Here is a 14367-nt window from a genome sequence, read left to right as displayed (position 1 = left end):
TAATCTCGATTCCACAACCTAATACGACCCACCAATCCCTTGGGACAATCCTTACTCGCCCTAACTATATTTTTAGTGAAAGGTAATAGTGGCAAATTATAAATGTAAAACTTTGCCACACTTATCTTAGTCCAACATCTTTTGCAAACTTTTGGTGCATAGGTACGGTGCACACCAAGTTTTTGGCACCGTTGCCGGGGATTGGTTGAAGGCAACGTCTTATTTGTGGAATCAATTAGGAATTAGTACTCTTTTGATCGTGTCTTTACTTTATTTTCATTTTCATTTTGATTACTTATTGTGTTGGTTTTTGTTTGATTAGGTGCATTGAGCTAGAAGGTGAGCAAAGGAGCATTTTGAGCAAGGAGCTAAGCAAAAGCAAAGAAAAAGCTAAAATCTAAAAAAAAAAAATTGCAAGGCTAAAATTGAAATGTGAATTGAAGTGCTAAAGTGTAATACCCCTAATTTTAAAAAGGATATTCCTGGTATTTAATGATATCTAATTTATTATTTAAGTGCATTTTATTTGATTATGTGTCATTATTTTTTTTTTATTAGGTGCTTAATTATTTTCTTTTGTGATGATTTAATTTATTTAAATGATATTTATTTTTAGTGATTTGATTGGAATTACTTGTTAGTGTTTTAATTATTTAATTGGCATTAATGGTTTAAGTGTAATTGGTTTAATTATTCTATGTGTGTCTTATTTTATGTGTGTCTTATTTGGTTTAATTGGGTTTACTAATTATTATTTTGTTCAATTAGATTATTTGTTAAGTATTTAATGGTAAATAGGGTAATTAGGTAAATACATCTAACTAGGGTTTTAATTACAGTATAAATTAGGGTTTTATATTATAGTCGTCGTAGGTTTCTACGTTAATTGGATGGGCCGGTTAGGATTGTGAGTTGGACTTAAATGAACCTAGGGTTTAGGAAAACTCTATAAGTATAAGGTAGACGTCTGTGTAGGATTTTTTTTAAACAAAGCACACATTTTGTGGAAGTGGAGAAGGAAAAACGCAGTTTTTCACATTCTGCCAAGGTTTGATCAAAGCTCCGATCCCGCTTCGTCCGTGGTCTGATTGAGCTAAATTTGGGAGACGAGGTTCATGACTCAGTGATGCACAATCTGAACGGTGGAGATCAGACTTTAACCTCGGGAACAGTGATTTGTACTCGTGAACAATAACTAGGTCGCATAGGTTTTTTTTTCCATTCTGCCCAGATTTCATCAAACATCCGATCCCACTTCGTCCGTGGTCCGATCGAGCTGAAATTTGGAGGATAGGTTCATAACTCAGTGTTTCATAATCTGAACGGTGAAGATCAGATTTTCAGTTCGGGAATAGTGTTTCGTACCCGTGAACAGTAACCGGGTTTTAGAACTCACCGGGATTTTTTTAAAAAGACGACGCTGAAACTTTGAACAAAAGTTTCTGAGGCAAGATTCTATCCTTACTCTTTCCCTTAGGCTTCATACTCTTTGTACTCTTAAATGATTTCAGGATTAATGAAGATTAAACCAAACTAAAATGATATCTGTTTTGCTATGAAACTGGTAGTTACAGTAGTGTTGTATGCTTGTTCAACCTAGACTAAGCATGTTTGTGGATGCATTGTGGTTCTGTGGTTCACGTTTTTCCTTACCACTGCTAGTATAAATTATTGGAAGGATGGGTCTAGATGATAGCTATCTTAACTTCTGTAATAGCAACTGTTGGAACTTAAATACTATGAGGATTTGAGTTTAACACTAGATCGGTTTTGTGGAACACTATAATTTGAGCATGTCTACATACATACTATGAATATTGTTTTGATGCTTACATTATCACAGTTAGTATCAACTGTGCAGGTTATGATTTTGTGATACATACCCTACATATCTGTATGTCATTTGTAAGGTGTTAAATGGAAGTTTTAATTAATTCTGTCTTTATATCAGACTAAAGGGAACAACTTAAATTGGGCATGTATATGTTGTTGTTGTGACCCTGTTTATCAATGCTTATTTTATCACTGCTAACATTGAATGTTGGATGTTGGAATTTAGTTGATATATACTTAATTTATTGGTATTATTGACTACTGGAGGATTGGAAAGTAGGCACCGGTATGGGACGGTGGCATACTAAGGATGGGTTTGGTTTTTAAAACAATACCATTACCTACCTACTTGGAATAAGGATGGGATTAACTAAAAGTTAAGTCCCGTGGATTTGTATTGTCATGGCAACTACTTGTTGAGCTGCAATACCAGGGATTTTGGATGGATTTTATATATGAACTGTTATGGTGCCTCGGTATGAGCTTGAGCCTCAGGACCGATGGCTAGGGAGCGTATATGCATCGGGATGTGTAGCTGGCTACGATGGTTGGAGGTGTACCCTGTTTAGGTATAGGTACATATGCCCACTTCGTGTGCGTTTTAGCATGTTACCTCTATTCAGGTTGAGACCCGCCTGTAGTCCAGTGAGAGTCCTTTAGTGTGACTATATAAATATTTACGGACTATTAGCTATTGTTGAATTGTTTAGGATGTACATGCGTATCGGGCCTCTGTTTGGATTGTAGTAGTATAGAACTTGCGCGTAGGCCTGACCCACTTCTATTTTTCAGGTACACGACAGTTCCAGGCTTAGACGTGCTCGTGCTGAGCAGAGGTCTCTATTCACTCTTCCGACGATGTAGGGCTCTCTCTATAGTTTTATTTCTGAACGTTTATTACATTTGTTCTATCTTCCGTTTGAATAGGGGTCCACTAGAGATGGATTCCCAAGTTGTAAACTGATGGAGTTTTGGAGTTTGGGTTTGATGGATTTTAATAATTATAATATTTTGCGGATTCTATTTTTAGTTCCTTCCAGCTTTAATTTCATTTCTTAATTTATTTTGTATTCCGTGTTCATTATAAAATATTAATTGTTTGATATTCCCTCGGGTTTGGGCCTGGGCCTGATCAACCCGTATCTCGGATCCGAGGGGTATCTCAGTTAGTATCAGAGCACTCTAGGTTCAAGTGTCTCTAAGATATTTTCGTATTAAGTCTTCCGCGTAGCGTTTTCTCTTGAATAGAGCTTAAGCTAGGATTCATTGTATTCCTTATGGTTCGTATAGAAAGGGTACTGACGTCTGTCTTTTCGTGTTAACAGATGGTTAACGCTAGAAATGGACAGAACATGCAAGGAACTAGGAAGGAAAAGAGAACGGCACGTAGGCAACAATATCTCCTACGGCGTCAGCAAATGGAGGAAGAGCAGCAAAGGCTTGGGTTTCATGATGACATGGATCAGTTTAAGGAGGAACAGGAGAATGTTCAACAGACTCTGGACCAAGTCAGAGATCCAGAGATTCCTCCTCACCTCAATGACCTCGTTGCTCGGGCTATAGAGGCTGGGGTAACAGCTGCACTTCGGAATCAGCCTCAGGTACAGCCGGCACCTGTACCAGCACCAGTGGTTCAGATGGATTCTTGGGGAAAGGCTAGGAGCTCTTTCACAAAGGGGAGTCCACCTATGTTCTCAGGCTCAACCGATGCGAGAGCAGCTCACCAGTGGACAGGACATTGAGCGTCATCTTCGTTTGGTTCAGTGCACGGAGGTTCAGAAGCAGATGCTTGCTACTTTCAAGCTAATTGGGGATACACTACAGTGGTGGGAGTCAGTTACCACCTCAGAGGAGAGAATGACATTGTCTTATGATGAGTTCAGTGCTCGCTTTGATGAGAAATATTTTCCCTATGCAGTCAGGGCAGCTATGAAGACTGAGTTTCTAAGTCTGCAGCAGGGAAACATGACAGTGGCGGAGTATGAGCAGCAGTTCACACGCTTGTCTCTCTTTGCACCGGAGGAGGTGGATACAGAGGAGAAGAAGCGCAACAGTTTTGTCAAGGGACTGATGTGGTCTATCAAAAGAGCTATTACAGGTAGTCCAGCCTATACTACCTATGCTCAGGTGGTAGACGCCGCTCTACAACAGTATCAGTTGACTGTGGACATCAGACAGGCTCGTGGTGAGAAGCGGGGAGATAAAGACTCTACTAGTCAGTCAGCTGAAAAGGGGAATGGCAATGGTCACCGGCAGAATGACAAAGGCAAGTTCCAAGGACAACAGCCTTGGAAGAAGCACAAAGGTGGTTCAGATGCTCACCGGAATGGGGCACCTATTCAGAGGCAACAGAATGGGGGACCACAGGCAGGACAGGGTCAGCCACAGGCTAACCGACAGAGGAGGCCATTTGGTACTTTCCAGGGTAGTTGTTACACTTATGGAGAGTATGGTCATACCACCAGGCAGTGTCCTAAAGCAGGACAAGAACAGGGACAGAGACAGTAGGTGCAGCAGGGACAGAGGGCGCCAGTGCCTCTACCAACTCCACAGGTTCCACAGATTCAGGGACAGACACATCTGGCTTTACCGGCACCGCCGCAGACTTAGGGACAGGCACCACAGCAGTTGCACTATGGCAGGGTGTATAACCTCATGCCACAGGATGTTCAGGCACCTCAGACTATTAAGGGTAAGTTTCTTATTCATGGTTTGCATGGACTTTTTTTATTTGATACGGGTGCTACACACTCATTTGTAGCTAGGACTTTTGTTGCTTTGTCTAGGATGAGGACGAGGGTATGCACTAGACCTCAGGGTATTTCTACACCATTGGGTGATACAGCTATTATACATGAGAGTGATGGGCCTGTGACACTAGATATTGGCAGACTCAGATTTCTAGCCAATCTATTGGTCCTGGACATGCACACTTATGATGTAATACTTGGGCTAGATTGGTTGTCTCACTACCATGCCCAAGTTGTTTGTTTTGATAGATCTATTATTTTTACCATACCTGGTCAGGATATGTATGTAGTAGCTATGCCACGTTCTAAAGGGGGCGGTAGCACCTATTTATTCTATGTGGAGAAGGAAAATGAGGAGGGGATTACTGTGTCATTGGATAACATACCGATTGTACAGGATTTCCCGGATGTATTTCAAGAGATTCCAAGGTTGCCACCTAGTCGCGAGATCGATTTTGTGATAGACTTAACTCCATGCACTGCGCCTATTGCTAGGGCACCTTATAGGATGGCACCGGTAGAGATGAGAGAGCTGAGGGATCAGATTCAGCAGTTACTCAGCCAGGGTTTTATTCGTAGGAGTACATCACCTTGGGGAGCACCGGTTCTGTTTGTAAAGAAGAAGGATGGTTCGTTTCGTCTGTGTATAGATTACAGGGAGTTGAACAAGGTTACGATTCGTAACAAGTATCCTTTGCCCAGGATTGATGACTTGTTTGATCAGTTAAGGGGAGCCACATATTTCTCCAAGATTGATCTGCGTTCTGGGTATCATCAGCTGAGGGTCAGGGAGCAGGATGTTCCTAAGACAGCATTTCTCACGCGATATGGTTCTTATGAGTTTCGAGTTATGCCATTTGGGATGACTAATGCACCTGCAGTATTCATGGACTTAATGAATAGAGCCTTCCGGGCTTATTTGGATCAGTTTGTTATTGTCTTTATTGATGACATCTTGATCTATTCTCGGTCGGAGGACGATCATGCTAGACATCTTCGCATAATCTTGCAGACGCTTCGTGAGCACCAGTTATATGCCAAGTTCGAGAAGTGTGAATTTTGGCAGCGGGAGGTGAAATTTCTGGGTCACGTGGTGTCAGAAAAGGGGATAGCAGTGGATCCGGCCAAGGTTTCAGCGGTGGTTGAGTGGGGACAGCCTACATCACCTACTGAGATTCGGAGTTTTCTCGGTCTGGCAGGATATTACAGGAGATTCATCCAGGGGTTCTCCAAGATAGCTGGACCACTCACTCATCTGACCAAGAAGGGTGTACAGTTCGTGTGGGATGAACACTGTCAGCAAGCTTTTGATGAGCTAAAAAGGAAGCTGACTTCTGCACCGGTTCTGGCTACTCCGCAGAGCGGGATAGAGTATCTTGTTTACACGGATGCTTCATTGCAGGGTCTTGGATGTGTATTGATGCAGGAGGAGCGACCGATTTCTTATGGATCTCAGGAACTTAAGCCTCATGAGCTTAATTATCCAACACATGATTTGGAGTTGGCAGCAGTGGTCTTTGCCTTGCGTATTTGGAGGCATTATCTGTTGGGTGAGTCCTTCAGATTATTCAGTGTTCACAAGAGTCTGCAATACTTGTTCACTCAGCGGGAGCTAAATATGAGACAGCGCAGGTGGTTGGAGTTTGTAAAAGACTAGTGGCAAATGCACTCAGTCGCCGACCTATTGGTAGTCTTTCTGCTCTATTCACTACTGAGTGGAATGCTTTAAAGAGTGTGGATGAGTTATCGGATGCTTTTATGGCTTGCATGGTGGTTACATCTTCCATCATTCGCAAGGTTTTACAAGCACAACTCACCGATCAGCAGTGTGTCGACAAGGTCGCAGAGATAGCTTCCGGAGAGGTTCCATTCTATTATGTTGGGGCTGATGGAGGTTTAAGGTACAAGGGACGGTTAGTGGTACCTTCTGCTGATAATTTGAGGAAGGATGTGATGACTGAGACTCATCACTCTGAGTTCTCTATTCATCCAAGAGGCGATAAAATGTATCAAGATATGAAGCGGCAGTTTTGGTGGGTAGGTATAAAGAGGGACATTGCTCTTTTTGTTTCTCAATGTAGTACTTGTCAGATGGTTAAGATTGATCATCAGAGGCCGCCAGGAGCTCTACAGCCACTACCAATTTCGGAGTGGAAATGGGAGAGCATATCTATGGATTTTGTGGAAGGGTTGCCAAATTCTTTCAAGGGGCATAATTCCATATGGGTCATTGTGGATAGGTTGACCAAGTCAGCTCATTTCTTGCCTATTTGCACTGACTACACTTCAGAGCAGTTGGCGAGGCTTTACATTTCAGAGATTGTGAAGCTACATGGCATTCCATTGTCTATTATATCGGACAGAGATTCGAGCTTTGTATCTAGATTTTGGAAGAGTTTTCAGCAGGCTTTAGGTACAGAGTTACACCTTAGTACTGCTTATCATCCTCAGACTGACGGACAGACTGAGAGGGTGAATCAGATTATGGAAGATATGCTTCGATCGTGTGTTCTGGATTTCAAGGGCCACTGGGAGGAATATTTGCCACTTGTGGAGTTTGCTTATAACAATAGTTTCCAGAAGACTATTGGTATGGCACCATTTGAGGCATTGTACGGTCGACCGTGTCGATCACCTGTTTGTTGGATGGAGGTTGGAGAGAATCGATTCTTAGGTCCTGAGTTCATCAAGGATACCTCTGAAAAGATTGCTCTTATTCGAGATCGCATGCATACTGCCCAAAGTAGGCAGAAGAGCTATGCTGATCGTCGTACTCGGGCTTTGGAGTTTCAGGTTGGGGATCAGGTTCTACTCAAAGTGTCTCCTATGAAGGGTGTTATGCGCTTTGGGAAGAAAGGGAAGTTGTCACCTCGATTTGTTGGTCCATTCATGATTACGGATCGCATTGAAGCTGTTGCTTATCGGTTGGCACTTCCGGATACTTTGGATCGCGTCCACAACGTGTTTTATGTTTCCATGTTGCGAAAATTTCTTCGAGATGAGGATCGGTATCAGCATATCGATGTTGGGGAGATTGTGTTGCAGCCGGATGCAACTTATTTAGAGCCACCGTGTCGTATTGTCGACCGACGAGATCAGATTCTTCGTAATAAGGTTATTCCTTTGGTTCGTGTTCAGTGGAGTCATCACAATAAGTCTGAGTCCACTTGGGAACGAGAGGATGTCATTCGCTCACGGTTTCCTGAAATATTGGAAGAAGGTAAGAGTGAATTCCGAGGACGGAATTCCTTTTGTTAGGGGGGAAGAATGTAATACCCCTAATTTTAAAAAGGATATTCCTGGTATTTAATGGTATTTAATTTATTATTTAAGTGCATTTTATTTGATTATGTGTCATTATTTTTTTTTTTATTAGGTGCTCAATTGTTTTCTTTTGTGGTGATTTAATTTATTTAAATGATATTTATTTTTAGTTATTTGATTGGAATTACTTGTTAGTGTTATAATTATTTAATTGGCATTAATGGTTTAAGTGTAATTGGTTTAGTTATTTGATTGGAATTACTTGTTAGTGTTTTAATTATTTAATTGGCATTAATGGTTTAAGTGTAATTGGTTTAATTATTCTATGTGTGTCTTATTTTATGTGTGTCTTATTTGGTTTAATTGGGTTTACTAATTATTATTTTGTTCAATTAGATTATTTGTTAAGTATTTAATGGTGAATAGGGTAATTAGGTAAATACATCTAACTAGGGTTTTAATTACAGTATAAATTAGGGATTTATATTATAGCCGTCGTAGGTTTCTACGTTAATTGGATGGGCCGGTTAGGATTGTGAGTTGGACTTAAATGAACCTAGGGTTTAAGAAAACTCTATAAGTATAAGGTAGACGTCTGTGTAGGGTTTTTTTTAAACAAAGCACACGTTTTGTGGAAGTGGAGAAGGAAAAAAGCAGTTTTTCACATTCTGCCAAGGTTTGATCAAAGCTCCGATCCCGCTTCGTCCGTGGTCTGATCGAGCTGAATTTTGGAGGAGAGGTTCATGACTCAGTGACGCACAATCTGAATGGTGGAGATCAGAGTTTGACCTCGTGAACAGTGATTCATACTCGTGAACAGTAACTGGGTTTCACAGGTTTTTTTTCCATTCTGCCCAGATTTCATCAAACATCCGATTCCGCTTCGTCCGTGGTCCGATTAAGCTGAAATTTCGAGGATAGGTTCATGACTCAGTGTCGCACAATCTGAACGGTGAAAATCAGATTTTGAGTTCGGGAATAGTGTTTCGTACCCGTGAACAGTAACCGGGTTTTGGAACTCGCCGGGATTTTTTTAAGAAGACGACGTTGAAACTTTGAACAAAAGTTTCTGAGGCAAGATTCTATCCTTACTCTTTCCCTTAGGCTTCATACTCTTTGCACTCTTAAATGATTTCAGGATTAATGAAGATTAAACCAAACTAAAATGATATCTGTTTTGCTATGAAACTGGTAGTTACAGTAGTGTTGTATGCTTGTTCAACCTAGACTAAGCATGTTTGTGGATGCATTGTGGTTCTGTAGTTCACGTTTTTCCTTACCACTGCTAGTATAAATTATTGGAATGATGGGTCTAGATGATAGCTATCTTAACTTCTGTAATAGCAACTGTTGGAACTTAAATACTAGGAGGATTTGAGTTTAACACTAGATCGGTTTTGTGGAACACTATAATTTGAGCATGTCTACATACATACTGTGAATATTGTTTTGATACTTACATTATCACAGTTAGTATCAACTGTGGAGGTTAGGATTTTGTGATACATACCCTACATATCTGTATGTCATTTGTAAGGTGTTAAATGAAAGTTTTAATTAATTCTGTCTTTATATCAGACTAAAGGAAACAACTTAAATTGGGCATGTATATGTTGTTGTTGTGACCATGTGTATCAATGCTTATTTTATCACTGCTAACATTGAATGTTGGATGTTGGAATTTAGTTGATATATACTTAATTTATTGGTATTATTGACTACTGGAGGATTGGAAAGTAGGCACCGGTATAGGACGGTGGCATACTAAGGATGGGTTTAGTTTTTAAAATAGTACCATTACCCACCTACTTGGAATAAGGATGGGATTAACTAAAAGTTAAGTCCCGTGGATTTGTATTGTCATGGCAACTACTTGTTGAGCGGCAATACCAGGGATTTTGGATGGATTTTATATATGTACTGTTCTGGTGCCTTGGTATGAGCTTGAGCCTCAGGACCGATGGCTAGGGAGCGTATATGCATCGGGATGTGTAGCTGGCTACGATAGTTGGAGGTGTACCCTGTTTAGGTATAGGTACATATGCCCACTTCGTGTGCGTTTTAGCATGTTACCTCTATTCAGGTTGAGACCGGCCTGTAGTCCAGTGAGAGTCCTTTAGTGTGACTATATATATATTTACGGACTATTAGCTATTGTTGAATTGTTTAGGATGTACATGCGTATCGGGCCTCTGTTTGGATTGTAGTAGTATAGAACTTGCGCGTGGGCCTAACCCACTTCTATTTTTCAGGTACACGACAGTTCCAGGCTTAGACGTGTTCGTGCTGAGCAGAGGTCTCTATTCACTCTTCCAACGATGTAGGGCTCTCTCTATAGTTTTATTTCTGGACGTTTATTACATTTATTCTATCTTCCGTTTGGATGTTTAATAGGGGTCCACTAGAGATGGATTCCCAAGTTGTAAACTGATGGAGTTTTGGAGTTTGAGTTTGATGGATTTTAATAATTATAATATTTTGCGGATTCTATTTTTAGTTCCTTCCATCTTTAATTTCATTTCTTAATTTATTTTGTATTCCGTGTTCATTATAAAATATTAATTGTTTGATATTCCCTCGGGTTTGGGCCTGGGCCTGATCAACCCGTGTCTCGGATCCGAGGGGTATCTTATAAAGGACCCTTTGTGAGCTCTTTCTTAACTCAATCTCTAATTAAATCGTCAACCCACGTGGAGGCTTGTATTTCAATTCTTAGATAAATCGTGAGCCCACGTGGAGGCAATTTTATTATTTTTTGCATATTGTTGATAGCATGGGAATATGGGATCATTATATGTGGAGGAAGTTCGATAATTGATTTGTTACAAAGGTGAAGTGATTGTTCCTCTTGTTGCTTGTTGCTTGTTGCTTGTTGTGTTTTGTTGTGCATGCATGGTCGTAGATCATTGAAACCTACTCTTGTCCCTCTTGATTTTCATCTTGAATCCGTTGTTCGAAACCCTAAAGGAAGAGGAAGTTCTAGTCAATCCATTTCATCAATGGAAGTACATAATAAGGACTATGTGGAGGACCTTGGTCACATAGACCAACAAGGTATCCTCCACCCCAATGTTTATCATGATAACATGCAAGTATCATTAGGCATGCCAAGGCCATTCATTCACCCACCACAACAACAAGGCCAAGTTCCATTGGAAATACCTAGGTCAATGTTTGCTCCATAACCTCCCATAGTTCAAAGTAATCAAGGTGCCCATGTTGTACCTCCAATTGTTAACCCTACCCCTGCTTTAAGAGATCACTATGTGCCTAATGAATACAATGCACCCACATGCATTCAATTGCCACCATTTAGAGCACACCACTATGAAATCAAACCACAAACCATTCAAATGCTTCCTAACTATCATGGACTTCTAAGTGAAGAACCTTACAAGCATTTAGATGAGTTTCTTGAAGTATGTTCCACCATGAGATACACGGACATGCCGGAAGAGGTCTTAAGGCTTAAACTTTTTCCATTCACCCTTAAAGACAAGGTAAAATATTGGTTTAACAATCTTAGGCCTTTTTCAATAACTTTTTGGGCAGAAATGCAACAAGAGTTCTTGAAAAAGTACTATCCAGATTCTAAGACCAATGCCATAAGAACCTCAATTCGAGAGTTTTCACACGGGGATGGGGAAACGTTCTATGAGTCATGGGAAAGATTCAATGAATTGCTTAGGAAGTGTCCACATCATGACATGCCTAAATGGAAATTAGTTCAATATTTCTTTGAGAGTTTATCCGATAATTACAAGGGCATGGTTGATGCTTCCATGGGTGGCTCTTACATTGATAGGCATGAGGATGACGTGTGGCGTCTTTATGAGAGCATGAGTGAAAATTCTTTTCATCGAACTTTATCTTCTAAAAATGGTAGGAATTCAAGTGGAAGGAAGAGTGTTGGCTTACATCAAGTTGACCATTCTAATGAAATAGCCGCCGAGATGAAATCCTTATCTCAAAGGTTTGATCAATTCTTGATCAACCAAAACTCGGCAAATAAAGTATCTTCCATCCCTAACCATTCCCATCATGCATCCAATGAATCATGTATGACTTATTCAAGTGTTTTACATTCTACTTCCAATTGTCCCCATGGATATGTTCAAAGTGAGCATCATGAACAATTCAATGCAGCTTTTGTTAATCAAGGGAACAATCCTTATGGCAATCACTATAATTCTAGTTGGAGGAATCACCCAAATTTCTCTTGGAGAAACCAAGGGGAAGGCTCAAACCCTTCCCAAGGTAGTTTTCAAGGAAAATACATTCCACCTCCAATGCAAAGCTAAGGTTCCTAAGGATACAGACCATATCAATCACAAGGAAATCAATTTTCTAATTCTCATTTTCCTAATTAACCATCATATTCTCAAGGAAATTCTAGGAGTCCCACTTTTGAAGAGAAAGTTTTGACCGCTCTAGGCACTCTAGAGGCGAATACTCAATTACTTCATTCTCATTCTCAATTCATTGCTAAGCTAGAAACCCAAGTAGGGCAAATAACTAGTACTTTTAATGCTAGAGAGAAAGGGAAAATGACTTTGAATGCCCCACCAAAGCAACGATGTGTTGTGGAGATTCATTCCTCATCGGAAAGTCCTATAATAGAGCATGTCAATGCGGTGACTACCTTGAGAATTGGGAAGATTATGGATAACCAAGTAGGCATGTCCAATGAAGAGAGTGAACCGGTGCAACCACAAGTTGACACCCATCCCGTTTCACATCCTATTCCTCCTTCATTGCACATGCATAATCTTTCAAATGAGAATGTGTTGAAAAGTGGTCTTGAAAAGAAAAATTTGCAAAATGATTTCAAAACTTCATGTGTTGAAGAGACTTCAAGAAAAAATTTTGAAAAAGTTTTTGAACTAAAAGCTCCATTTCCGGATGCCTTAAAAGGATTTATTTCAAAGGACAAGCAAAAGGCCAAGACAAATGAAATAATTGATGTGTTTAAGCAAGTAAAGGTTAACCTTCCGCTTTTGGATGCAATCAAGCAAATTCCGGCTTATGCCAAGTTTTTAAAAGATCTTTGCACCCAAAAGAGGAAGAACAAAAGCCAAGCACCTAAGAAAGTGGTCTTGACCGCAAGTGAGTTCTATTTTGCAACATAACACTCTTCCAAAGTTTAAAGACCCCGGTTCACCTACCACTTCATGCATATTGGTGATCATATCATTAATCGGGCTCTCTTAGACTTGGGAGCAAGTATTAATCTTCTTCCATACTCGGTATATGTCAAATTAGGCTTAGGAGACTTGAAACCGACATCGGTGGTTTTGCAACTTGCCGAACGATCAATTAAAAAGCTTAGGGGTTTCATTGAGGACGTATTGATTAAGATTGATAAATTTTTCTTCCCCATTGATTTCGTTGTCATTGACACGGAACCAGTCCCAAATCCTAAGAGCCAAATTCCCGTTATCCTTGGCCATCCATTCTTGGCAACCGCGAATGCCAACATTAATTGTAGAATGGGGATAATGAAGATCTCATTTAGCCACATGAAGGTGAAGTTGAATATCTTCAATCCAACCCCGAATTCATTTGACAAGCATGAAGAAGTGAATGTTGTAGAGAAATATCATGACCATGAATGTGAAGGAATAGAGTCTTTGTGTGAAACCAAAATTTCAAAAAGGTTATCTTCAACCCTGAATTCCAAGAAAGTTGTTTCAAAATCTTGTTTTGAAAGGGCATGGAAGCCCAAAGATCACATTGAAAAAGGACCAACAAGTTCCTTTGAGCCTAATCCAACAAGTTCTTTAGGGAACCATTTGTTGGGTGGAGTTCAAAGTACTTATCACCCCATTAAGGAGGGGATGCACTACAAGATGTTTGATCCGGGCTAAAAGAGCCCAACATCTTGCTAGAGACGTTAAAGACTAGAGCATTTCGTAGGGTGTCACAACCCTATTCCTCCCTTATTTTTATTTTAAATCTCATTTCTTGCGAAGTCTAGATATTTGTTTTAGGTCCATATGCATTGCTAGGAACTATGATTAGGATTGCATGCACTTTCATGTTGAAAATGAGCATTTTGTTCATGTTCGATCGATCTCCAAAGAGGTTCAATCAATCGAACTCCATATCTGCATCCAATCACCTCTCTGTCTAATCGTTCGAAGAAAACCTGCATATTTCAGCACTCTGTCCCATCGTTCGAACTTGTTCCTAGATTAGTTCTTCGATCAACCCAACTTCATCTTGGATCGATCTACAGTCTCAACACTTAGAAAAATTTTGAATCTGCTTCTAAAGACCTCTCTGTCCCATCGTTCGAACATGTCTGCAGATTTTTGCATGTTCGATCGATCTGACTCTTTCTGAGATCGATCTCTGTTCTTTGATTTACTGTTTTGACTTTAAGTTTAACTTTTGTTTTGAATTTTAAATTTAAAAACTCCAAAAATATTTTATTCTAAAAAAAAAAAAAAAAAAAAAAAAGAAGGGGGTTTTCAAAGTTTTCAAAAATACTTTTATTTCTTGTATTTATTTTATTTTT

At 40.0% G+C, this 14367-nt stretch overlaps 1 pseudogene; it reads right to left on the bottom strand.

Moving 5' to 3' along the window:
* Positions 1-11457: 11457 nt before the first annotated feature.
* LOC132280479 (small nucleolar RNA R71) lies at positions 11458-11556 on the bottom strand (annotated as a pseudogene).
* Between the last annotated feature and the right edge of the window lie 2811 nt (positions 11557-14367).

Source organism: Cornus florida, unplaced genomic scaffold (genome assembly GCF_030987335.1).
Source record: "Cornus florida cultivar Cherokee Brave unplaced genomic scaffold, ASM3098733v1 CherokeeBrave_3.0.0_Hap2_Chr10, whole genome shotgun sequence".
Classification (NCBI taxonomy): domain Eukaryota; kingdom Viridiplantae; phylum Streptophyta; class Magnoliopsida; order Cornales; family Cornaceae; genus Cornus; species Cornus florida.
The sequence above is the reverse complement of the archived record's forward strand: the minus strand, read 5'-3'. Positions and strand labels throughout refer to the sequence as shown.